Source organism: Muntiacus reevesi, chromosome X (assembly GCF_963930625.1).
Source record: "Muntiacus reevesi chromosome X, mMunRee1.1, whole genome shotgun sequence".
NCBI classification, from domain to species: Eukaryota; Metazoa; Chordata; class Mammalia; order Artiodactyla; family Cervidae; genus Muntiacus; species Muntiacus reevesi.
In genome coordinates, this window is record NC_089271.1 from 97,357,194 (window position 1) to 97,381,180 (window position 23,987).

The window sequence follows — 23,987 nt, forward strand, 5'->3', positions numbered from 1 at the left end:
GTTAGTGTATAGGAATGCAAGGGATTTCTGTGTGTTAATTTTATATCCTGCAACTTTACTATATTCATTGGTTAGCTCTCATTATTTTCTGGAAGAGTCTTTAGGGTTTTCTATATAGAGGGTCATGTCATCTGCAAACAGCAAGAGTTTCACTTATTCTTTTCCTATCTGGATTCCTTTTACTTCTTTTTCTGCTCTGAATGCTGTGGCCAAAACTTCCAAGACTATGTTGAATAGTAGTGGTGAGGGTGGGCATCCTTGTCTTGTTCCTGATTTCAGGGGAAATGCTTTCACTTTTTCACCATTGAAGGTGATGCTTGCTGTGAGTTTGTCATATATAGCTTTTATTATGTTGAGGTATGTTCCCTCTATTCCTGCTTTCTGGAGAGTTTTAATCATAAATGAGTGCTGAATTTTGTCAAAGGCTTTGTCTGCATCTATTGAGATAATCATATGGTTTTTATCTTTCAATTTGTTAATGTGGTGTATTACATTGATTGACTTGTGGATATTGAAGAATCCTTGCATTCCTGGAATAAAGCCCACTTGGTCATGGTGTATGATTTTTTTTAATATGTTGTTGGATTCTGTTTGCTAGAATTTTGTTAAGGATTTTTGCATCTATGTTCATCAGTGATATTGGCCTGTAGTTTTCTTTTTTTGTGGCATCTTTGTCTGGTTTTGGAATTAGGGTGATGGTGGCCTCATAGAATGAGTTTGGAAGTTTACCTTCTTCTGCAATTTTCTGGAAGAGTTTGAGTAAGATAGGTGTTAGCTCTTCTCTAAATTTTTGGTAGAATTCAGCTGTGAAGCCATCTGGTCCTGGGCTTTTGTTTCCTGGAAGATTTTTTATTACAGTTTCGATTTCCTTGCTTGTGATGGTTCTGTTAAGATCTTCTATTTCTTCCTGATTCAGTTTTGGAGAGTTATACTTTTCTAAGAATTTGTCCATTTCATCCAAGTTTTCCATTTTATTGGCATAGAGCTGCTGGTAGTAGTCTCTAATGATCCTTTGTATTTCAGTGTTGTCTGTTGTGATCTCACCCTTTTCATTTCTTATTTTGTTAATTTGGTTCTTCTCTCTTTGTTTCTTAATGAGTCTTGCTAGTGGTTTGTCAATTTTGTTTATTTTTTCAAAAAACCAGCTTTTAGCTTTGTTGATTTTTGCTATGGTCTCTTTAGTTTCTTTTGCATTTATTTCTGCCCTAATTTTTAGGATTTCGTTTCTTCTGCTAACCCTGGGGTTCTTCATTTCTTCCTTCTCTAATTGCTTTAGGTGTAGAGTTAGGTTATTTATTTGGCTTTTTTCTTGTTTCTTGATGTAAGCCTGTAATGCTATGAACCTTCCCCTTAGCACTGCTTTTACAGTGTCCCATAGGTTTTGGGTTGTTGTGTTTTCATTTTCATTCATTTCTATACATATTTTGATTTCTTTTTTGATTTCTTCTATGATTTGTTGGTTATTCAGAAACGTGTCATTTAGCCTCCATATGTTTGAATTTTTACAATTTTTTTCCTGTAATTGAGATCTAATCTTACTGCACTGTGGTCAGAAAAGATGACTGGAATGATTTCAATTTTTCTGAATTTTCCCAGACCAGATTTATAGCCCAAGATGTGATCTATTCTGGAGAAGGTTCCATGTGCACTTGAGAAAAAGGTGAAATTGATTGTTTTGGGGTGAAATGTCCTATAGATATCAATTAGGTCTAGCTGGTCCATTATATCATTTAAGGTTTGTGTTTCCTTGTTGATTTTCTGTTTAGTTGATCTATCCATAGTTGTGAGTGGGGTATTAAAGTCTCCCACTATTATTGTGTTACTATTAATTTCCTCTTTCATACTCATTAGCATTTGCCATACATATTGTGGTGCATATATATTTATATATGTTGGGTGCATATATATTTATAATTGTTATATCTTCTTCTTGGATTGATCCTTTGATCATTATGTAGTGTACTTCTTTGTCTCTTTTCACATCCTTTATTTGAAAGTCTATTTTATCTGATATGAGTATTGCGACTCCTGCTTTCTTTTGGTCTCCATTTGCGTGAAATATTTTTTTCCAGCCCTTCACTTTTAGTCTCTATGTGTCTCTGGCTTTGAGGTGGGTCTCTTGTAGACAGCATATATAGGGGTCTTGTTTTTGTATCCATTCAGCCAATCTTTGTCTTTTCGTTGGGGCATTCAACCCATTTACATTTAAGGTAATTATTGATAGGTGTGGTCCCGTTGCCATTTACTTTGTTGTTTTGGGTTCACGTTTATACAACCTTTCTGCATTTCCTGTCTAGAGAAGATCCTTTAGCATTTGTTGAAGAGCTGGTTTGATGGTGCTGAATTCTCTCAGCTTTTGCTTGTCTGTAAAGCTTTTCAATTCTCCTTCATATCTGAATGAGATCCTTGCTGGGTACAGTAATCTAGGTTGTAGATTATTCTCTTTCATTACTTTCATTGTGTCCTGCCATTCCCTTCTGGCCTGGAGGGTTTCTATGGATAGATCAGCTGTTATCCTTATGGGAATCCCTTTGTGTGTTATTTGTTGTTTCTCCCTTGCAGTTTTTAATATTTGTTCTTTGTGTTTGATCTTTGTTAATTTGATTAATATGTGTCTTGGAGTGTTTCGCCTTGGGTTTATCCTGTTTGGGACTCTCTGGGTTTCTTGGACTTGGGTGGCTATTTCCTTCCCCATTTTAGGGAAGTTTTCAGCTATTATCTCCTCGAGTATTTTCTCATGGCCTTTCTTTTTGTCTTCTTCTTCTGGGACTCCTATGATTCGAATGTTGGGGCGTTTCACATTGTCCCAGAGGTCCCTGAGGTTGTCCTCATTTCTTTTGATCCTTTTTTCTTTTTCCCTGTCTGCTTCATTTATTTCCACCATTCTATCTTCTACCTCACTTATCCTATCTTATGTCTCCGTTATTCTACTCTTGGTTCCCTCCAAAGTGTTTTTGATCTCATTCATTGCATTATTCATTTTTAATTGACTCTCTTTTATTTCTTCTAGATCTTTATTAAACATTTCTTTCATCTTTTTAATCTTTGTCTCCAGGCTATTTATCTGTAACTCCATTTTGTTTTCAAGATTTTGGATCATTTTTATTATCATTATTCTAAATTCTTTTTCAGATAGATTCCCTATCTCCTCCTCTTTTGTTTGACTTGGTGGGCACTTGTCATGTTCCTTTACCTGTTGGGTATTTCTCTGCCTTTTCATCTTGTTTAGATTGCTGTGTTTCGAATGGGCTTTCTGTATTCTGGAGGTCTGTGGTTCCTTTTTATTGTGGAGTTTTTACCCGGTGGGTGGGGTTGGACGGTTGGCTTGTCAAGGTTTCCTGGTTAGGGAATCTTGTGTCAGTGTTCTGGAGCGTGGAACTTGATTTCTTCTCTTTGGAGAGCAATGGAGTGCCCTGTAATGTGTCTTGAGATGGGTCTATGTGTTAGGTGTGACTTTGGGCAGTCTGTATGTTGACTTTCAGGGCTATGTTCCTGCGTTGCTGGGGAATTTGCGTGGTATGTCTTGCTCTAAAACTTGTTGGCTCTTGGGTGGTGGTTGGTTTCAGTGTAGGTATGGAGGCTTTTGGACGGTCTCTTATTACTTAAAGTTCCATGTAGTCAGGAGTTTTCTGGTGTTCTCAGGTTTTGGGCTTAAATCTCCTGCCTCTGGATTTCAGTTTTATTCTTCCTGTAGTCTCAGGACTTCTCCAACTATACAGCACTGACAATAAAACTTTTAGGTTAATGGCGAAAAGATTCTCCCCCGTTAGGGACTCCCAGAGATGTTCACAGAGTTACATGAAGAAGAGGACATGGAGGAGGGAAATAGAGATGAGCAGGAGAAGAAAAAGGGGGACTGAAGAGGAGAGAGACAGATCTACGCAGTCATCTGTTCCTAGAGTGTTCTCCGTAGCCCAGCCAACCACAAAGATTCACAGAATTGGATTGGGAAGAGAAGGGGAAAGGAGGAAATAGAGGTGTTCTGAGGTAGAAAACAGAGAGTCAAGATTGGGGGAGAATAATCAACACACTCCTGAATAAAAATGGAAACTGAATATTGGATTCTTAAATGTTCACAGTTTATATCATATACTGAAGAACAAAAATTAAAAATCTAGAGTAGAGGTTAGACTCTTAAAAATACTATATTAAAAACAAAAACAAAAACACCCTCCAAAAAAGTTTAGAAATATATATGAGGTTTGGTTTAAAAATAGGGCTTCTCTTCTTTTTTTTCCTTTCCTCTTTGTAAGGTTATAGTGTATTGAAAATGAATAATTAAGGAGTAGTAGAGGAGTACTAGAGGACTTTAAAAGAAATAAGAGAAAAAGAAAACTAGAAAATAGAAGAGAAGAAGGGGAAAAAAGAAGAGAAAAAAAAAATTTTCCCTAACTAAAAAAATCGTAAGAATTTATGAAAATGAAAGTTAAGGAGTAATGGGGGAGTAATAGGGAATTTTAAAGGAAAATAAAAGAGAAAAAAAATAAAATAAAAAAAATTTTTTTTTCTTGCTTAAAAAAAAAAAAAGTAAAAATATATCTAGGAATTTCTCTGGAGCTGTTGCGGTCAGTGTGGGTTCGGCTCAGTTTCAGATAGCTCCTCGTTCCAGCTTACACTTCTCGATATCTACAGGCCCCTTGCGGTGTGGTCAGTGTTTCCTACAGGGATTTTAATCTGTTGCACCAGTTCCTTCTGAAGCGGTTCCCTTTGTTTAATTGGCTTCTGTTTGCCAGTCTCTTCAGGGCCTCATTTCCGCCCTGACATAGGCGGGCGGAGGTGGACTCTTATTCAGGTAGCTAGTTCCGTCGCGCTGCAGGGCGGGGCTGGAGTTGCAGGGCGTGGCCGGCGCTGCTCAGGTTCCGGCTGCTCTTTATGGAGTGCACCCGGCGCTGCGCGCGGTTCCAGCCCTCGGGTGTTCTGTCAAAGGTCGGAACAGAAAGCTGTACCTGCTCTTTGTGCCTTCCCCGTCCGAGCGGTCCAGGCAGCCAGGGGCTTGGTGGTCGCACTCTCCCGGGGTGCGCGCGCCCACTCCCTTCCGTGGTCCCAGTCTCAGATTCCGCCGGTGCCAGTCTGGTGCGTGCGCCTTCTGCCCTCCGCGACCCCAGCCCCAGTCCCCGCCCGCGCTGGTCCGGTGCCTGCGCCCTGTGTCTCGCCGCGACCCTCCCGGCGGATGTCGACCATCCAGAATCTCGGTCCCTTTGTTCTGGGAACAGCCGGAAGTGTGTTCGGGCCGGTTAATTTTCTCTCTCTTTGCTCTCCCACAGTTCAAGCTGGGAACTCACAAAAGCTCCCTCCGATTGTCCTCAGGGCACTCAGGTCCAGACCCTACCCCAAGTAATGCCACCCGCTCCTCTCCGTTCCGCCCCCACTTGCTGGTGGCGGATGCGGTTGTCTGGGGTACTTTTCTGCTGGGAGTTGCTTTTAGGCTCGTAATCTGTGGGTTTTATTTATTGTTTCTCTCCCAGTCAGAATGCCCTCTGAGATTCAAACACTTCCCCCAGGCCCGCCAGTGCGAAGGTTTCCCGGTGTCTGGGAACGTCCTCTATTAAGACCCTTCCCGGGACGGATCCATCCTTAGCTCTTTTGTCTCACTTTTTATCTTTTATATTTTGTCCTACCTCCTTTTGAAGACAATGGGCTGCTTTTCTGGGTGCCTGGTGACCTCAGCTAGCGATCAGAAGTTGTTTTGTGAAGGTTGCTCTGTGTTCAATTATTCTTTTGATGAATTTCTAGGGGAGAAAGTGGTCTCCCCGTCCTACTCCTCCGCCATCTTGGCTCCTGCTTCGTTACTTCACTCTGTATAATGGGCTCCAGTTTCATCCATCTCATTAGAACTGATTCAAATGAATTCTTTTTAATGGCTGAGTAATATTCCATGGTGTATATGTACCACAGCTTCCTTATCCATTCATCTGCTGATGGGCATCTCGGTTGCTTCCATGTCCTGGCTATTATAAACAGTGCTGTGATGAACATTGGGGTGCACGTGTCTCTTTCAGATCTGATTTCCTCAGTGTGTATGCCGAGAAATGGTATTGCTGGGTCATATGGCAGTTCTATTTCCAGTTCTTTAAGAAATCTCCACACTGTTTTCCATAGTGGCTGTACTAGTTTGCATTCCCATCAACAGTGTAAGAGGGTTTCCTTTTCTCCACACCGTCTCCAGCATTTATTGCTTGTAGACTTTTGGATAGCAGCCATTCTGACTGGCGTGTAATTTTACCTCATTGTGGTTTTGATTTGCATTTCTCTAATAATGAGTGATGTTGCTCATCTTTTCATGTGTTTGTTAGCTATCTGTATGTCTTCTTTGGAGAAATGTCTGTTTAGTTCTTTGACCCATTTTTTGATTGGGTCATTTATTTTTCTGGAATTGAGCTTCAGCAGTTACTTGTATATTTTTGAGATTAATCCTTTGTCTGTTGCTTCATTTGCTATTATTTCCTCCCGATCTGAGGGCTGTCTTTTCACCTTACTTTTAATTTCCTTTGTTGTGCAAAAGCTTTTAAGTTTAATTAGGTCCCATTTGTTTATATTTGCTTTTATTTCCAATATTCTGGGAGGTGGGTCATAGAAGATCCTGCTGTGATTCATGTCAGAGAGTGTTTTGCCTATGTTCTCCTTTAGGAGTTTCATAGTTTCTGGTCTTACATTTAGATCTTTAATCCATTTTGAGTTTATTTTTGTGTATGGTGTTAGAAAGTGTTCTAGTTTCATTCTTTTACAAGTGGTTGACCAGTTTTCCCAGCACCACTTGTTAAAGAGGTTGTCTTTTTTCCATTGTATGTCCTTGCCTTCTTTGTCAAAGATAAGGTGTCCATAGGTTCGTGGATTTATCTCTGGGCTTTCGATTTTGTTCCATTGATCTATATTTCTGTCTTTGTGCCAGTACCATACTGTCTTGATGACTGTGGCTTTGTAGTAGAGCCTGAAGACAGGCAGGTTGATTCCTCCAGTTCCATTCTTCTTTCTTAAGATTATTTTGGCTATTCGAGGTGTCTTGACCTGTACGCACATTTCCCAGGAAATAGGTATTTGGTTTGGTATTCTTGTCTCTTTAAGAATTTCCCACAATTTGTTGTGATATGCACAGTCTAAAGGCTTCCCTTGTAACTCAGATGGTAAAGCATCTGCCTGCAATGAGGAAGATCCAGCTTCCCAGGGAATGGAACATCCCATGGAGAAAGAAATGGTAGGCTGCAGTCCATGGGGTCAAAAAGAGTCAGACATGAATGAATGACGTCTCTTTCACACACAGTCTAAGGTGTTAGCCGAGACAATAAAGAAGATGTAGACGACCTCATGGAATCCACTTGCTTTTTCTGTGATCCAAACACCAATTAATGTTTACCTATTAAAACTAAATGACTAAATACACATTCCTTTTTTTGTATTATTTTTCTTTCTCTCTTTTTCAAGCTATCATCTACCAACTGTTACATTCCTGGGCACTTGCCATCTTCTTATACAAGAATTAAATTATGCCCATGCCAGTTTCTGACATTTGACACCCACTTAAAACAGGTAAGTTTACAGAGTAAAAATAAGGAATCCGTGCTCTGGGAAAATGTCAGGACCATTTGAAAAATAGCTAGATATGTTCAGGAACTGACTTTTGAGTCCAATTCCTGTATCATCTCTTATCTGGAAAAGAAATACGCTTCTTCAAGCTGATGAAAATTCCTCATTAGCAGAAATTTCAGGAAAAATAAATGTGCTTGTCTGCATGTTCAAAGTCAAAGATGCACCAGTTATGTGTGTATGTGTGTAAGCTCCAGTCAAACAGATTAATTCATGTCAACTAAAGTTTATTGTTTTACTGGCATGCAGCAAGGAATTACAGAGCTTACCTAGAAAGAAAATCAGAAGGTACAAGTTGGCAGAAAAGTAGTACAGAACAGACTTTTGAACTCTGGAGGAGAACGTGAGGGTGGGATGTTTTGAAAGAACAGCATGTATATTATCTATGGTGAAACAGACCACCAGCCCATGTGGGATGCATGAGTCAAGTGCTCGGACCTGGTGCACTGGGAGGACCCTGAGGAGTCGGGTGGAGAGGGAGGTGGGAGGGGGGATCGGGATGGGGAATACGTGTAACTATATGGCTGATTCATGTCAATGTATGACAAAACCCACTGAAATGTTGTGAAGTGATTGGCCTCCAACTAATAAAATAATATTTAAAAAAAAAAAAAAAAAGAGGATGTTGAGTGCAGCTCTCTTCATGGAGGCATCACAATAATACTTCTATAAAGGCAAATGTTTCTCCAGAGCACCGGATGAATATTAGCAGAAGACCTTGCTCAGAGAGGACTACATGGAATCTAGACATTACTGGGAACAACTGAGGGAAGATGGTAGAAGGAGGACAAGAGGAATAGGACCAAACTTGTGTCTTGCTGTGGGAGGTTGAGGTGCATGGAATAGTTTGAGGACTCAGGGAAGTCATCTCACTAAACTTTAAATTTCTTTCTATTAAAAAGAAACAAAGAGATGAAGCTGATGAAATATAGATTGTATAGAGTGAGTATTAAACAGAGGATGCGTGGTGTGGTCCTACATGCCCGAATCTGCAATGCAGGTCAACCAGTGTGCATAGGGCCTAGAGATGAAACATGGTGTTAGAAAGCCAACCTGGGAGGGAACTGCTTATAACTATGTGGAGATGACATGATGGATCTGGGACAACAAAGTGTGTAGAAAGGAATGCCTTTTGAGAAAGCCCAAACTGACCTAGAAGCAGGAACTTAGGGTTCAGTCACACAGAGGAGGTGGTGACACCTTTGAATCCCCCCTCTTCCCACATGCTAAGACCTACTATCAGGCAATAGAGAAAGACTAGCCAGACTACCACTCATGCTGCTGCCACCACAGGCTAGAAAATGATCTCGTTAGGGCCATAACTTTTCTGCCCATGGCTGATGGCTCCTCTGAAAAACTGACACCACTAGGGCTCCTACAGTCCAAGAAATTGTACCACTTCCTCCAGTGTTCAACAAGGCAGACCCAAGTGTTCCACAAGAGTCTTGGGGTAGGCTCCTCTGGTGACCATATGGAGAGGTTTTCATAAAACTACATCTGAGACCCAGGGTCAGGGAAACTAACGAAAAGGATTGAAAACTTTCCCACCAGCTGAGCAAACTGCAGATTAAATCCACACGATCAATTGTGCTGACTTTTGGTCTATGGGATACATAAAAGGACAATAGATTTACAATGAATGAAAATGTCCAGGCTCTGGCAACTGTAAGAACAAACAGGGGTTATCCCAGATTAGAGTCTGACCTGTCCCTACTTCAGATCCAGAGTTCAGTTCTCCCCACATTTGGGAGAGCTTTCTGGAGATTTGAAACTGTACTATGACTCATGTTGAGACTAGAACACTGACAGCAGGGACCCAAGGTAACATTCATTATATTTATGATGTTTCGCTATGCTGTGAGGTTGGTTCAGTCTTTTTGTCAGTTGTGGGCTTTCTTGTTACTATTCTTGCTTATGTGGTGTTCCAAGATTGTCTAAATCATATATGTATTTTTTGTATGTATGTATTTTGTATTTGTTTCCCTGCTATCTGTGCCTTTTGTTTATGTTTCTTGTCATTTTTGTCTTAATAGCTATATGTTTCTGTATTAACTGTGATTTTCTGTTGTTCTGTGGGAAAGATCTTGTCATTTTTGTTAGATTTGTTTTCTTTATTCTTCAGGTGGCACTCTGCTCTGATGTTGTTTTATGTATTGCAAGTTATTTGCTTAGTTCTATTGTTGATTCTGTGTTCTTTCCTATTGTGATTATTGCTTGTGTTATTTTACTTGTTGTTTGATTTTGATTTCTTACCATTATTCTGTTTCTTTTAATCATCTGTCTAATCTCTTCGTTTGTGATCATGGTTCTCTGACCAGAAGTTGGGCCTGATCATCTAGGGTTTCAGCACTGTATCGAGGATCATAGACCACCAGAGAATTCCTGGCTCCAGTGAATATTAATTGCTGAGAGTCCCTATGAAGGCCTCCATCTGAAACTAACAATTCCACCCAAAAGCCTATACTATCCAGAGCTGATGCCTCACACCACTCAAAAAGCAAGACAGAAACACAAGCCAAATCATCCTCAGACAGGCTGCCTGAAGCCAGACTAAACCCGTGCATACCTGCAAAAGACACCACTGACATGGTCCCGCCATGAGAGAGAGAAGCCTCAGCTGTGGTCACAAGAATATAGTTGCCAGGTCCTAAACCTCCAAGGACACACAACCACTGGACCACACTTATCCACTCAGAGCACAGACTGGAAGCAAGAACTACCATCCTGTACCCTGGGAAGAAAAGACCGTTAACACAGTTAGGTAAACAAATGTGAAGACGTTAAAAAATATGTTGCAGGCAAAGAAACAAGGTAAAATAACACAAGACATGATTAAATAGGAAATAGAAAGTGTCACTGAAAAAGAAGTGAGAGTAACAATAGTAAAGATGATCAAACATCTCAGAAAATAAATGGAGATCATGCATGGAACATTTAAGAAAGGCGTGGAGCAATGAAACAGCAACAACAAATGATTAACTGCACAATAACTGGCTTAGGCATACTGTGGGCTGATCCATGTTTTTGTACAGAAGAAGCCAGAATAACATTGGAAAATAATTATCTTCCAATTTAAAAATGAAGTATTAAAAGAAACACAAGCTTTAAATACCATAACAGACCTGACATTTTAATTGATACTTAAGAAGATTTCATGCAAAACTAGCAGAATGCAGTTTCTTCTCAAGGGCAATGAAATATGTCCAGGATAAATCACAAACTGGATCATAAATCAATCCTCAGTAAATTTAAGATAGTCAAAATTGTATCAAGCATCTTTTTCTTTACCACAATGTTATGATTTCCATGTCAGTTATGTGGGGTGCAAAATAAAAACAAACAAAAATATCAAGCAAAAAACCAAAAACACCAATACATTGAGGCTCATGTATACACCTCTACTTGGCTAAAAAATCAATGAAGAAATCAGAGAGAAGAAAAATTTATGTGTGTGTGTTTGTGTGTTTATATTCATACAAACAAATGACAATATGTGATTGCATAAAACTTATGAAACAGGAAGAAACATTAAAAGTAAAGATTATAAAAAAGGAATGTCTTAAATAATCAACCTAACCTTACAACTAGATAGAGCAATTAGACAACGACAGAAAACATACAAACCTAAAATCAGTTTAAAAAAAAAAATCATAGAGAATAGAACAGAAAAAAAAAAAAAGAAAGAAAACAATAGCAAAGATCAAAAATACTAAAAGAGGGCGCTAGGAGAGCATAAAGAAAATACATAAATCATGAGCCAGACTCATCAACAAAAAAGGGAGAACACTCAAATCAGTAATGTTAGACATGAGAAAGGAGACGTCATAAGTGACACCACAGGAATATCACAGGATCATAAGAGACTACAACAAACATCTTTAAGCCAATAAATGTAGAATCTGGGAGCCACAGACAAATTCTTGGAAAGTCAGCTAGAGGAAAGAGAAAATATGAACATAGCTTTACGAGCACTAATATTGAAAGTTTAATGAAATATTTTCCCTTTAACAAAATTCAAGATCAGGATGGCCTCACAGGTAAGTTTTATGGACCATTAAGAGAAATGTTAACACACACACTTCTGAAAATCTTTCAAAATACTACAGTAGTAGGCAAACCCGCAAACTCATCCTATGAGCACAGCATCAACCTGATATCAAAGTTAAAGAAAACAGAGAAAAGGAAAATTATAGACCAATATCTGTGCATGCAAGAGCAGTGACTGCATGTCGCAGGAGTGGCACACACGCCCTAACAGCCAATAGGAGAGACCCAAAGTCCAAGGTGAGGAGCTGTGGCTTACCCCATATCCAAGGTGAAGATCGGTGGGTGAGAGGTGCTACCCCATGTCCAAAGTCAGAAAAGGTGGTTGAGAGGAGATACTCTACGTACAAGGACAGGAGAAGTAGCCAGGAAGAGATACCCCACATCCAAGGCAAGAGAAACCCAAGTAAGATGGTAGGCACTGAGAGAGGGCATCAGAGGGCAGACAGACTGAAACCACAATCACAGAAAACTAGCCGATCTGATAACAAGGCCACAGCCTTGTCTACCTCAGTGAAACCATGATGTGTGGGGACACCCAAGACAGATGGGTCATGGTGGAGAGGTCTGAAAGAATGTGGTCCAATGGAGAAGGGAACGGCAAACCACTTCAGTATTCTTACCTCGAGAAGCACATGAACAGTATGAAAAAGCAAAAAGATAGGACACTGAAAGATGAACTCCCCAGGTTGGTAGGTGTGTGGAGAAATAACTCCAGAAAGAATGAAGGGACGGAATGTAAGCAAAATCAACACCCAGCTGTGGATATGGCTTGTGATGGAAACAAGATCTGATGCTGTAAAGAGCAATATTGCATAGGAACCTGGAAAGTTACGTCCATGAATCAAGGCAAATTGGAAGTGTTCAAACAGGAGATGGCAAGAATGAATGCTGACATTCTAGGAATCATCAAACTAAAATGGACTGGAATGGGTGAATTTAACTCAGATGACCATTATATCTACTACTGTGGGCAGAAATCCCTTAGAAGAAATGGAGTAGCCTTCTACAACTAACACCCAAAAAAGATGTCCTTTTCATTATAGGGGACTGGAATGCAAAAGTAGGAAGTCAAGAAACACCTGGAATAACAGGCACATTTGGCCTTGGAGTTCAGACTGAAGCAGGGCAAAAGCTAATAGAGTTTTGACAAGAGAATGCACTGGTCATAGCAAACACCCTCTTCCAACAACACAAGAGAAGACTCTACACATGGACATCAGAAGATGGTCAATACCAGAATCAGACTTATTATATTCTTTGCATCCAAGATGGAGAAGCTCTATACAGTCAGCAAAATAAACTGGGAGCTGACTGTGGCTTAGATCATGAACTCCTCATTGCCAAATTGGGAAGGAAATTGGAGAAAATGGGGAAAACCACTAGACCATTCAGGTATGACCTAAATCAAATACCTTTTGATTATGCAGTGGAAATGAGAAATAGATTTAAGGGAGAGAGTGCCTGATGAACTATGGATGAGGATCATGACATCTTACAGGAGACAGGGATCAAGACCATACCCAAGAAAAAGAAATGAGAAAAAGCAAAATGGCTGCCTGAGGAGGCTTTACAAATAACTGTGAAAAGAAGAGAAATGAGAAGCAAAGGAAAAAAGTAAAGATATACTTATTTGAATGCAGAGTTCCAGAGAATAGCAAGGAGAGATAAGAAAGCCTTCCCCAGCGATCAATGCAAACAAATAGAGGAAAAGAATAGAATGGGAAAGACTAGAGATCTCTTCATGAAAATTAGAGATACCAAGGGAATATTTCATGCAAAGATGGGCTCAATAAAGGACAGATGTTGTATGGACCCGACAGAAGCAGAAGATATTAAGAAGAGATGGCAAGAATACACAGAAGAACTGTACAAAAAAGATCTTCATGACCCAGATAATTACAATTGTGTGATCACTCACCTAGTGCCAGACATCCTGGAATGTGAAGTCAAGTGGGCCTTAGAAAGCATAACTTTGAACAAAGCTAGTGGAGGTGATGGAATTCCAGTTGAGCTATTTCAAATCCTAAAAGATGATGCTGTGAAAGTGATGCATTCATTATGCCAGCACATTTGGAAAACTCACCAGTGGCCACAAGACTGGAAAATGTCACTTTTCCGTCCAATCCCAAAGAAAGGTAACACCAAAGAATGCTGAAAATACTGCAAATTGCAGTCGAACACAATAGTAAAGTAAAGCTCAAATTTCTCCAAGCCAGGCTTCAGCAATATGTGAACCGTGAACTTCCAGATGTTCTTGCTGGTTATAGAAAAGGCAGAGGAACCAGAGATCAAACTGCCGACATCTGCTGGATCATCGGAAAAGCAAGAGAGTTCCAGAAAACATCAATTTCTGCTTTATTGACTATGCCAAAGCCTTTGATTATGTGGATCATAAAAACTGTGGAAAATTCTGAAAGAGGTGGGAATACCAGACCACCTGACCTGCCTCTTGAGATACCAGAATGTAGGTCAGGAAGCAACAGTTAGAACTGGACATGGAACAACAGGATGGTTCCAAATAGGAAAAGCAGTTCGTCAAGGCAGTATATTTTCACCCTGCTTATTGAACTTTATTGCAGAATACATCATGAGAAAGGATCGGTTGGAAGAAGCACAAGCTGGAATCAAGATTGCCTGGAGAAATATCAATAACCTCAGATAGGCAGATGACACCAACCTTATGGCAGAAAGTGAAGAAGAACTAAAGAACCTCTTGATGAAAGTGAACGAGGAGAGTGAAAAAATTGGCTTAAAGCTGGACATTCAGAAAACTAACATCATGGCATCTGGCCATCACTTCATGGCCAATAGATGGGGAAAGAGTGGAAACAAGAGCTGGCTTTATTCGTTGGGGCTCGAAAATAACTACAGATGATGGTTGCAGCCATGAAATTAAAAGACCGTTACACCTTGGAAGGAAAGTTATGACCAACCTAGACAGCATATTAAAAAACAAAGAATATTTTTTGTGTTTGGTGTTAGAAAGTGTTCTAGTTTCATTCTTTTACACGTGGTTGACCAGTTTTACCAGCACCACTTGTTAAAGAGGTTGCCTTTTTTCTATTGTATATTCTTGCCTCCTTTCTCAAAGATAAGGTGTCTGTATGTACGTGGATTTATTTCTGGGCTTTCTATTTTGTCCCGTTGATCTATATTTCTGTCTTTGTGCCAGTACCATAGTGTCTTGAGGACTGTGGCTTTGTAGTAGAGCCTGCAGTCAGGCAGGTTGATTCCTCCAGTTCCATTCTTCTTTCTCAAGATTACTTTGGCTATTTGAGGTTTTTTGTATTTCCATACAAACTGAGAAATTATTTGTTCTAGTTCCGTGAAGAATACCATTGGTAGCTTGATAGGGATTGCATTGAATCTATAGATTGCTTTGGGTAGTATACTCATTTTCACAATATTGAATCCTCCAATCCATGAACATGGTATATACTCAAACTGGTTTAAAGATACAAATGTAAGACAAGAAACTATAAAACTCCTAAAGGAGAACATAGGCAAAACACTTTCTGACATAAATCACAACAAGATCCTCTATGACCCACCTCCCAGAATATTGGAAATAAAAGCAAATATAAACAAATGGGACTTAAATAACTTAAAAGCTTTTGCACAACAAAGGAAACTATAATCAAGGTGAAAAGACAGCTTTCAGAATGGGAGAAAATAACAGCAAATGAAGAAACAGTCAAATGATTAATCTCAAAAATACACAAGCAACTCCTGCAGCTCAATTCCAAAAAAATAAATGACCCAATCAAAAAATGGGCCAAAGATCTAAAGAGACATTTCTCCAAAGAAGACATACAGATGTCTAACAAACACATGAAAAGATGTTCAACATCACTCATTGTAAGAGAAATGTAAATCAAAACCACAATGAGGTACCATTACATGCCAGTCAGAATGGCTGCTATCCAAAAGTCTACAAGCAATAAATGCTGGAGACGGTGTGGAGAAAAGGGAACCCTCTTACACTGTTGGTGGGAATGCAAACTAGTACAGTCACTATGAAGAACAGTGTGGAGATTCCTTAAAACACTGAAAATAGAACTTCCATATCACCCAGCAATTCCACTCCTGGGCATACACACCAAGGAAATCAAATCTGAAAGAGACATGTGCACCCCAATGTTCATCGCAGCACTGTTTATAATAGCCAGGACGTGGAAGCAACCAAGATGCCCATCAGCAGATGAATGGATAAGGAAGCTGTGGAATATATACATCATGGAATATTACTCAGTCATGAAAAAGAATTCATTTGAATCAGTTCTAATGAGATGGATGAAACTGGAGCCCATTACACAGAGTGAAGTAAGCCAGAAAGATAAAGACCAATACAGTATACTAACGCATATATATGGAATTTAGAAAGATGGTAACGATAACCCTATATGCAAACAGAAAAAGAGACACAGAAGTACAGAACAGACTTTTGGACTCTGTGGGAGAAGGCGAGGGTGGGATGTTCTGAGAGAGTAGCATTGAAACAGGTATACATCAAGGGTGAAACAGATTACCAGCCCAGGTTGGATGCATGAGACAAGTGCTCCGGGCTGGTGAACCAGGAATACCCAGAGAGAGGGGTTGGAGAGGGAAGTGGGAGGGGGGGATCAGGATGGGGAATACATGTAAATCCATGGCTGATTCAAGTCAATGTATAACAAAAACCACTACAATATTTTAAAGTAATTAGCCTCCAACTAATACAAATAAATGGAAAAAATGTAAAAAGCAGAGACATTACTTTGCCAATCAATTTCCGTCTAGTCAAGGCTATGGTTTTTCCAGTAGTCATGTATGGATGTGAGTTGCCCTATAACCTTAGCACTGAACAATTGATTCTTTTAAACTGTGGTGTTGGAGAAGACTCTTGAGAGCCCCTTGGATGGCAAGGAGATCCAACTAGTTCATCCTAAAGGTGATCACTTCTCGGTGTTCATTGGAAGGACTGATGTTGTAGCTGAAACTTCAAAAATTTGGCTACCTGATTTGAAGGTCTGACTCATTTGAAAAGATCCTGATCCTGGGAAAAATTGAGGTAAGGGGGAGAAGTGGATAACAGAAGATGAAATGGTTGGATGGCATCACCTACTCAATGGACATGAGTTTGGATAGGCTCAGGGAGTTGATGATGGACAGGGTGGCCTGGCGTTCTTGAGTTCATGGAGTCAAAAAGAATTGGACACGACTGAGGGACTGAATTGAACTGATAACTGAATTGTCTTGTGGTTTTCCCTACTTTCTTCAATTTAAGTCTGAATTTGGCAGTAAGGAGTTTATGATCTGAGCCACAGTATGGCCCCATCTTGGTTTTGCTGACTGTATAGAGTTTTTCCATCTTTGGCTGCATAAAATATAATCAATGTATTTTTGCTGTGGACCGTCTGGTGATGTCCACCTGTAGAGTCTTCTCTTGTGTTGTTGGAAGAGAGTGTTTGCTATAACCAGTGAATTCTCTTGGCAGAACTCTATTGGCCTTTGCCCTGCTTCATTCTGTACTCCAAGGACAAATTTCCCTGTTACTCTAGGTGTTTCTTGACTTTCTACTTTTGTATTCACGTCCCCTGTAATGAAAATGACATCTTTTCTGGGTGTTAATTCTACTAGGTCTTGTATGTCTGCATAGAACCATTCAACTTCAGCTTCTTCAGCATTACTGGTCTGGGTATAGACTTGGAATAACATGATATTGAACGGTTGGCCTTGGTAATGAATGGAGATCATTCTGTCGTTTATGAGATAGTATCCAAGTACTGCATTTCAGACTCTTTTGTTGACTATGATGGAAACTCCATTTCTTCTAAGGCATTCCTGCTCACAGTAGTAGATATAATGGTCATCTGATTTAAATTCACCCATTCCAGTCCATCTTAGTTTGCTGATTCCTAGAATGTCAATGGTCAGTTTTGCTATCTCCTGTTTGACCACTTCCAATTTGCCTTGATACATGGGCCTAACATTTCAGGTTCCTATGCAATATTGCTCTTTATAGTATTGGAACTTGCTTCCATCATCACTCACATCCACAGCTGGGTGTTGTTTTTGCTTTGGCTCCTTCTCTTCATTCTTTCTGGAGTTATTTCAACACTGATCTCCAGTAGCATTTTGGACACCTACCGACCTGGGGAGTACATCTTTCAGTGTCCTATATTTTTTTTTCTTTTAATATTATTCATGGGCTTCTCAAGGCAGGAATACTGAACTGGTTTGTCATTCCCTTCTCCAGTGGACCACATTTTGTCAGAACTCTCCACGATGACTGAGAGGAGAATGGGACGATAGAGGGTAAGATGGTTGAATGACATCAGCGACTCAATGGACGTGAGTTTAAGTAAGCTACGGGAGTTGCTCATGGACAGGGAGGCCTGATGTGCTGCATTGTATGGGGTCACAAAGAGTCCGGTTCAGTCACACGACTGAGTGACTGAACTGAACTGAACTGTGGGTTCTTATCTTTTTCCTTTGCCTGCAAAGTATTTCTCTGGTTTCACATTTCTTTATCTTACTATGTAATTGTCCTTTCTCCCCAGGGTGCAAGGGTGTAGTTCTTACTTCCAGTCTGTACGCCAAGTGAATAAGTTGTGGTTCAGTGGCTTGCGTGGCTTTGAAGGGAGAGGGAATGGAAGCTATGTTATTGTGGCCACAGCTGAGGCTTCTTTCTATAATTGCAGAACCATGTCAGTTGGTTTCTTTTGCAGGTGTGTATGGGATTAGTCTGACATTAGGCAGCCTGTCTGCTAATGATTCAGCTTATGTTTCTATCTTGCTTGTTGTGTGGCGTGAGGCATCCACTCTGGGTAGTGCAGACAACTGGGAAAAATTGGATCTTAGATTCAGGTTCAGACCTTTATGGGGACTCTCATCATATAATATTCAGTAGAGCTAGGTATTCTCTGGTGGTCCATCATCCTGGACTCAGTGCTGACACCCTAGAAGATCAGGCCCAACTTCTGGTCGATGAAACAAGATCCCAGAGTAAGCAATTAGAGAGACAAGGGAAAAAAGGAAAACACAGTTGGTAAGAAAACAAAATCAGGAAAAATAAGACAAACAATATTTACAATAGTGAAGAAGACAGAATCAACAAGAGAACTAACCAAATAAGTCAAAACTCCAAATAACATCAACAGAACAGAGCACCACCTGAAAGATAAAGAAGACCAACCTGACAAAAATTATAAGAGCCTCCTCATAGAACAACATCAAATCACAGTTAATATAGGAATATATATCTATTAAAGAAAGAGAAAAGCATCAACAAAAAAGGGACAGAAAGTAGGAAAACAAGGTAAACTCAAAATGTATATATACAAAAGTAAAAATATGATTTAAACAGTCTTAAAAGACCAAATAAATAAGAATAATAACAAGAAATACTACAACTGAGAAACAGAGTGGTTCGACGACAGAATATATCAAAAGATTTTAATTATAATAAATGCTACCTAGGTCCTCAGCTCTCAGTGTCCTCAAGATAAACCACAGTGAAGCTTCACGTCTCCAGGAGGCTCTCCTATGTTGGGAAGATCTGGACACTGAATACGTTATAGGGATAGCTCAGACTCTAATCTGGTTTAAGCACTATGTGTCTTTAGAGCAGCCAGAGCCTGGGCATTTTCTGTTGTGGGAACTCCAACTGTCCTTATATGTATTCCATAGATGAATAGCCTGTGTAGTTGATCGTGTGGATTTAATCTGTAGCTTGTTCAGCTGGTGGGAAAAGTTTCAATCCTCTTCCTTAGTGACCCTGCCCCTGGGTCTCAGATGTAATTTTATCACTACCTCTATATGTGGTCACTAAAGGAGTCTTACCAAGACTCTTATGGAACACTTGTATCTGCATTGGTGAGCACAGGCGGAGGTGGTACATCTACTTGGACAGCAGGATTCCTGGTGGTGCCAGTTGTGCAGAGGAGCCAGCAGCCATGGGCATAATGGGATCGTTTTCTAGCATCTGGAGGCATGAGTGTGAGTGGTAGTTCTGACTAGTCTTTCTCTATCCCTGCTGGTAAGTCTGAGAATGTGGGAACAAGGGAGATACAATGGTGTCTCCACGTGCTGTGTCTGACTCAGCACTAAGGTCCTGCTTCTTTGGTAGTTTTGGATTCCTTGAAAGGCATTCCCTGCAAAACATGTCCTCCTCCCTACTCCATCAGGACATCTCCACATAGTCAACTGCAGTTCTCTCCCAGGATGATTCTCTAAATCCCATATTCCAGCTTCCAGGCCCCATGCACACTGGTTGACCTGCATTGCAGTTAGGGACATGTAGGGCCACACCACACATTCTCAGTGTTATTCTCACTGTATACTAACTATGTTTCATCTGCCTCTTCACCTGGTTTCCTTTAAGTCCAAAGTAATTCACCTTTAGTGAGTTGTCCTGCCTGGATCCTAAATCTCTTTCCTGCTTCTCCATCTCCCACCCCATGGCACATGTTTGGTCCTGTTTCCTCTTGTCCTCATTTTCCCATCTTAACTCAGTTCTTCCCAGTTATGTCTAATAGCCACACAGGCCTCTCTGTTGACCAAGATTTTCTCTTGTATTCAGCTGATGCTTTTGCTGAACTGTTGCCTCTGTAGAAGTATTATTTGTGATTCATTCATGGAAAGAGATGCACTCAACGTCCTCCTACCATTCTGCTAATTTGGAACTTCTGATTTTTTTCCAGGCAAGTTCTGTAATCCCTTATTGAATGGCAGTAAAACAGCAAACTTAAGTTGACTTGAATTAATATGTTTGATGGTAGGTTACATGCATACACACATAACTGGTAATTCTTTGACTTCCAACATACAATCAAGCACATTTTTCCCCCGAAATTTCTGCTAATGAGGAATTGTCCTCAACATGAAAAAATATAGTTTTTTTCCCAGTTTAGAGATCATATAAGCATCTGGTGCCAAAGGACAGTTCCTGAAAGTATCTAGCTATTTGTAGAACAGTCCTGACAGTTCAGCTCCCTCATTTCTGCTCACAAAACTTAACTGTTTTCACTGGGAAATCAAATATCAAAGACTAACATGGGCATAATTTAATTGTTGTAGAGATAGATGGCAATTGTTCAGGAAACCCCCATTTAGTAGTTGATTACTTGAAAAAGATAGAGAAACAAATAACCAACCAAAACAAAGCAAAACAGAAAGAAAAAAAAGGCTTGTGTACTTGGTAAAACTTAGTTGGTATTTCAACTGTAGAAAAAGCATGGGAAATCAATAAAATCATCTCTCTTTGCTTCATTGTCACTGCTAATGGTTTGGAAAGTGTGGTTCACTACAAATTGTGGAAAATTCTAAAAGACACAGGAATACCAGTCCACCATACCTGTCTCCTGTGAAACGAGTATTCAGGTCAAGACATAAGAATTACATTCGAATACAGAAAAATGAACTTGTTCAAAATTAAAGAATACATGCATCAATGCTATATACTGTCACTCAGCTTGTTTAACTTCTGTGCAGATTACATCATGGAAACTAACATGCTGGATGAGTCTCAAGCTGGAAACAAATTTCTGTAAGAAATTTGACGTAACCTTAGTTCTACAGATGACACAACCCAAATGGCAGAAAGGCAATAGGAACTAAAGAGTTTCGTGATGAAGGTGAAAGAAGAGTGAAAAAGCTGTATAAAAACTCAATATTCATCAAATAAAGTCATGGCATTTTGTCCCACATTTCAAGTCATATCAATGGAGATACAATGGAATCCAGGACAGCTTTAATTTTCTTGACTTCCAACATCACTGTGGGCAATGATTGAAGCCATAAACGTGAAAGATACTTGCCACGTGGATGAAAAGCTATGACCGATGTGGACACAGGTTAAAAAGCAGATTCATTACTGATAAAGATCCAAATAGTCAAAGCTATGGTTTTTCGAGAAGTCATGTATGGAGCTGAAGGATGGACCACAAGAACTGAGTGCCAAATCATTGAGGTATTGCAACTGTGAGGCTTGAGAAGACTCCTGAGAGTCTTGTGGACAGCAGAGGTATCAAACAACTCAATCAAGAAAGAAATCAACTGGGACTCTTTGCGGAGGGACTGATGCTGAACTTGAAGAGCCAATAGTTTGGCCATCTGAAGCCAAGAGCCAAATCACTGGGAAAGACCCTGAAGCTGGGAAAGATTTAGTGCAGGAGGAGAAGGAAACCAAAGAGGACAGTTCAGTTCAGTTCAGTCACTCAGTCATGTCCGATTCTTTGCAACCCCATGGACAGCAACACGCCAGGCCACCCTGCCCTTCACCAACTCACAGAATTTATTCAAACTCATGCCCACTGAGTCAGTGATGTCATAAAATGATCTCATCCTCTGTCATCTCCTTGTCCTCCAACCTTGAATCTTTCCCAGCATCAGGATCTTTTCATATGAGTCAGTTCTTTGCATCAGGTGGCCAAAGTATTGGAGTTTCAGCTCCTACATCAGTCCTTCCAATGAATATTCAGGACTGATTTCCTTTATGATGGACTGGTTGGATCTCCTTGCAGTCCAAGGGACGCTCAAGAGTCTTCTCCAACACCACGGTTCAAAAGCATCAATTCTTCAGCACTCAGATTTCTTTGTAGTCCAACTCTCATGTCCATACATGACTACTGGAAAAACCATAGCCTTGACTAGATGAACATTTTTTGGCTGACTTCTTGAGGAAGAAGTTTGCCGTGAGAAAAAGCAGAGCATTCTGAACAAAGGAAAGAGTCTAACCAAGAGTCAGAAGCATGAAAGAGACTCACAGTTTCATGCAAATACAAGGTGGGGAAACAGCATATAAGGTGGGGGTGCAACCAGGCAGGACAGGGAAGGGCCAGGTTTCTGGAACCTCACATGCCCTAGTCAGGTATTTAGATTTCACCCTGTAGGTTAATGCTTGCACTGACCTTCATTTCTCATATAAATCACTTAATGGGCTTCCCTGGTGGTTCAGTAGTAAAAAATCACCTGTGCGCAGGAGCCACAGGAGACCCGTATTGATCCCTGGTTCAGAAAGATCCCCAGGAAGAAGAAATGGAAACCCACTCCAGTACTCTTGCCTGTAAAATCCCATGGGCTGAGGAGCCTGGCAGATTGCAATCTATGGGATCACAAAGAGTTGGACACAACTGAAGCGAGTTAGCATGCATGCACACATAACACTTAACAGAACGTGTAATGGTGTCATAAACATTTTAAGATAGATATCAAGCAGGTTTCTGGTGTGTAACCACGTGTATCTAGTGAGAAAGCCTCATGTGAATGGAGCGAGGTCTGAGGTGGCCAAGCCACTGCGAAACCTTGATCCAGTTGCAGGGATGTGACTGTGTGTGGTATTTACAGAGTCTCCAACTGTGCAAATGAAAATAGAAAAATGGTGTTAAGACTGAAATAAAACTCCTTTAACTCTACTCTCTCATTCATTAAGAGTCTAGTTTTTTATAGACTGACTTTATATTGAGAAGTTATAAACTACACTTTAAATTTAGAATGTGAGCTTATACTAACAAAATACAGCTATTGTCTATTTGACTCATGGGTGTTCAATGTTGCTTTCTATTTTAAATAGGGCTCCCTTGCTGAGAAATTGAAAGCCCACTCTTAGTGTAGCAGGGGGCCAGTTATGAGGTGGCCTCTGCAAGTGCATGACTCAGGGACAGAACAGCTAGGGGTGAATGTGTGAGGGTGGACCTGGACATGCCCCCTTTCCCCTGGGCTGTTCTTGTGGTCACAGCTCAAGAACAGGACCACATGCGTGAGGACAGCTCCAACACCATGCCCCACAACTCAGGCATCCAGCATTTCTGAGCCTCTGTCTCCACATCTGTGAAACGGCTTGTTTTCTGGGTTGTATTTATATTTAAGCAGCATCTCCTGTATCCCGTGAAGTGCAGTTTCACCACCATTAGTTCTTGCACAAGTGACCACAGCCATGCCAACATCCAAAACCCTCAGGGAGCACCTTCATGCTTGTATAGCCCATTAATTAAGCCAATATCCAGCTTCACAGTCCCAGCAGAATCTTTGAGGTGCTCCAACAAGTTAAAAGTAATCTTTTATTTCACCTCAAGCCAGTCACTTCTCAGACAAAAATAGAGAGACAGAGAGAGAAACTCTTGATCTAGATTGATTCTGATTTCTCATCAACTCCAAAATTCTCTGTGCCAGTTTGGAAAGCCAGTCATGTGATTTTTCATTGAAATATAGTTGATGTACAATGTTGTGTTACTTTCTGCTATTGAGTGAACAGTGATTCAGTTACACTCATATATATTAGTTTTCATATTCTTTATGGTTTATTATAGGATATTGCATATAGTTCCCTGTGCTATAACAGTGGGACCTTGTTGTTCATCCATTCTGTATATAATAGT

General features: G+C 40.2%; 1 pseudogene; it reads right to left on the minus strand.

Annotated features, from left to right (window-relative positions):
- Window positions 1-4,796: 4,796 nt before the first annotated feature.
- The window catches only part of LOC136154610 (PAX-interacting protein 1-like), a 55,890-nt pseudogene continuing 36,699 nt past the window's right edge, over window positions 4,797-23,987 (minus strand).